The following is a 2,978-nucleotide window of genomic DNA, read 5'->3' as shown; positions in this document are numbered from 1 at the left end:
TGTTTCTCTCTATCCCTCTCCCTTCCTCTCTGTAAAAAAAAATCAATAAAAATATATTTTTTAAAAAAGAGAGAGAGAGGGTTTCGCGTGCCAGCAAAAGTTACTGGCGTGCCATGTTTGGCACCCATGCCAGGGGTTGCCCACCCCTGGCCTAGAGACTATAAGCCTCTCAGAGAAGCCCTAATTGCCACCACAGAGTTTGTGGTGTTTTTTATTTGACACTCCTCTCTTCAAAAGTTAGAGCCTGTCTTGGCCAATTGCTCAGTGGTTAGAGCATCAACCTGTGGACCACTGGGTCCCAGGTTCAATTTCCAGGCAAGGGCACATACCTCCGTTGCAAGTTCCCCAGCTCCGCCCCTACTACAGGAGGCAACCAGCTGCTGTGTCTCTCTCATGAGGTGTTTTCCTCTCTCTCTTTCTCTTTCTCTTCCTCTCTCTCTCTCTCCCCTCTCTTCCTATATCCCTCCCTTCCACTGTCTCTAGAAATCAAAGGAAAAAATATCATCAGGTGAGGAATAAAAAAAAAAATTTGAGTTAGAGCCAAATTCCCCTCCTGATGGATTTAGTGACTCACTTCTAACAGAGTATAGTAATGGTGACTGTGTGGGGAAGCACTGGGCTTGGTTGAAAAGTCTGTAAGGAGAATTCTCCAAAAGTTCAGGGGCCTCTGGGGGGACCTAGCTGAAGGCGGCAGCCCCTACCTTGACATTCCCAAACAAGTCCGAGCCCCCAGGTGTTTTACTGGAATCTCTATGTTTAGTCTTCAAACCCAACCTTGTAGAAGCATGTGCTTTCTCAAGGATACTTACCCTGCTGATTGTATCTAGAGGTTAATTATAGTTCAAGCTGTTGTTACAATAAAAGCCTACTGAGGCAGGCAATCAAGGCTGCTTTGTTCCTAAAGCGAAACAGCCCCTTAGCCTCTCTTTCACAGAAACATGTGTGTGAGTAATCTATTCATCCGTTGCTCAGGGTCTGCAGGTCAGCCCCAGCATGACTGTATGTAACTTCTAAGACTAGGTTGGCTATTAAGGGCATTGAGGCTTCCTCCTCATTCTTACTTTCTTAGATCACTCACTCCAGGGAAGCCAGCTGCCATGTCGTAAGGACATCAAGCAGCCCTATGAAGAGGTCCATGTGGCAAGAAATTGAGATTTTCTACCAACAACCAGCAAGAAACATGACCCACTGACAACAGCCATTTGAGTGAGCTGTCTTAGAAAAGAATCTTCCAAGTCTTCAGATCATTGAAGCTCTAACTGCTATCTTGATCATAACCTCATGAGAAACCATGAGTCATAACTACCTAGCTAAGCTGCTTCTAGATTTGTTAGCAGCAATATATAACTAATAGTGTCAGACTGCAGCAAAGTGCCTGGGCCCTCATGCCTGTGGCAGTTACTCAAGAGATGAGCCTGATGGGAGACTAACCAAGGCCCATACATTCCATGCTATTAACCAGAAGACAAGCCAAGTGTTCCTCGGTGCTCTAGGAAAAACTCTGGAATGCTGAGATCAAGGCAAGGAACATGAGCATCAAAAGCAGAAGGTATGATACCCAGAAGTATGGGTATTGGTATCAAAACATGCCCAAACACCTGACCTAACCAGCTGTGCCTTAGATGTCAGCAGGCAACATATAAAGGCCCAATGAGATGAGATTCTTCTGAGAAGGCATTGAGGACTAGACCACAGTGCCTGGACCACAGGGCCTCCTACACCCAGGTAACTAGCTCAGAAAAGGAAAGGGGAAGAAGGATATAGCACTCTAAAAGACTAAGAATATACTCAGAGAAACTGAGTTAACTGAGAATTTTTAAACTAGAAATTATAATGTTACTTGGGTTGGGTGAATTTAAGTTTATTCCACTACTAAGGAGAAATGTTCATGAGTACTTTATGTTCAATTATAAAAAATAAAGTTATATTTATGCATGTCTGAGATACAACTATAAATTTTAAATCTACTATATATTTTTTTATTAGGAAACTAGTGGCCTGATGCACAAATTCATGCATATTGAAAGAAAATTAATTAGAAGAAATATTTTAATATTGCTATTTGCCCTTTCTCTATAATAGAAGTGTCAACCAAATTCATGATCAACAATGACAGATGGAAATACATACGTGCGATTGGCGCCAGTGAGAGCTTTTTATGTATCGTGCATGCATGAATTAACTTAGCCTTTTATATATACTAGTATAAAATAAACTTGATTAATTAGACCTGCTTTCTGATTTAGCTAAATTTTTTCCAGCCCAGTGAAGCACCCCAACTTCTCTTGTCAGCAACACAGCAGTAAATATCAACAGGAAGCAGATTATTATTGTAGATCACTCAGGAAGAACAAAGGGTAAAATATTTAACTGCAGCAATGTTTGACTATATTCTGTGCAGTGAGAAAACCTGAAATCATTTTTCAAGGTCCACCATTTCTTACTTCTTTTCAGCTGAGTCAAGTTTCTAAGCTTTCTAAATCTTGTTTTCCAGCTAATGAAAAGGAAATAGGATTCCGAGTCTCCTATCTACCTACTCCAGGATTTCTGTGAAGATCAAATGAGATGAGGCACGGAAAAACACTTCACAGACATTTGATTAAAGTGTTAAATGTTTCCACCTGGCTATAAAGCAAGTCGTGTTCCTGGGCTGAAGAAACTGCAAGGAGGCTAGTCGTCACTAGGAAGAGGAAGCTGGATGTTGCTATGTGGCATCATTACCCGGAAGGACACTTAGCATATTAGCTATATATATATATATATTACATACACACACACACACTAGTGGCCAGTGCACAAAATTCGTGCACGGGGGGAGGGGGTTCCCTCAGCCCAGCCTGCACCCTCTCCAATCAGGGACCCCTTGGGAGATGTCCGACTGCCGGTTTAGGCCCGATCCCACAGGGACATCCCTCTCGCAATCTGGGACCTCTGGCTCCTAACCGCTCACCTGCCTGCCTGCCTGATTGCCCCTAACC

This window comes from Myotis brandtii, unplaced genomic scaffold, assembly GCF_000412655.1.
Source record: "Myotis brandtii unplaced genomic scaffold, ASM41265v1 scaffold1770, whole genome shotgun sequence".
Lineage (NCBI taxonomy): Eukaryota > Metazoa > Chordata > Mammalia > Chiroptera > Vespertilionidae > Myotis > Myotis brandtii.
The sequence above is the reverse complement of the archived record's forward strand: the minus strand, read 5'-3'. Positions refer to the sequence as shown.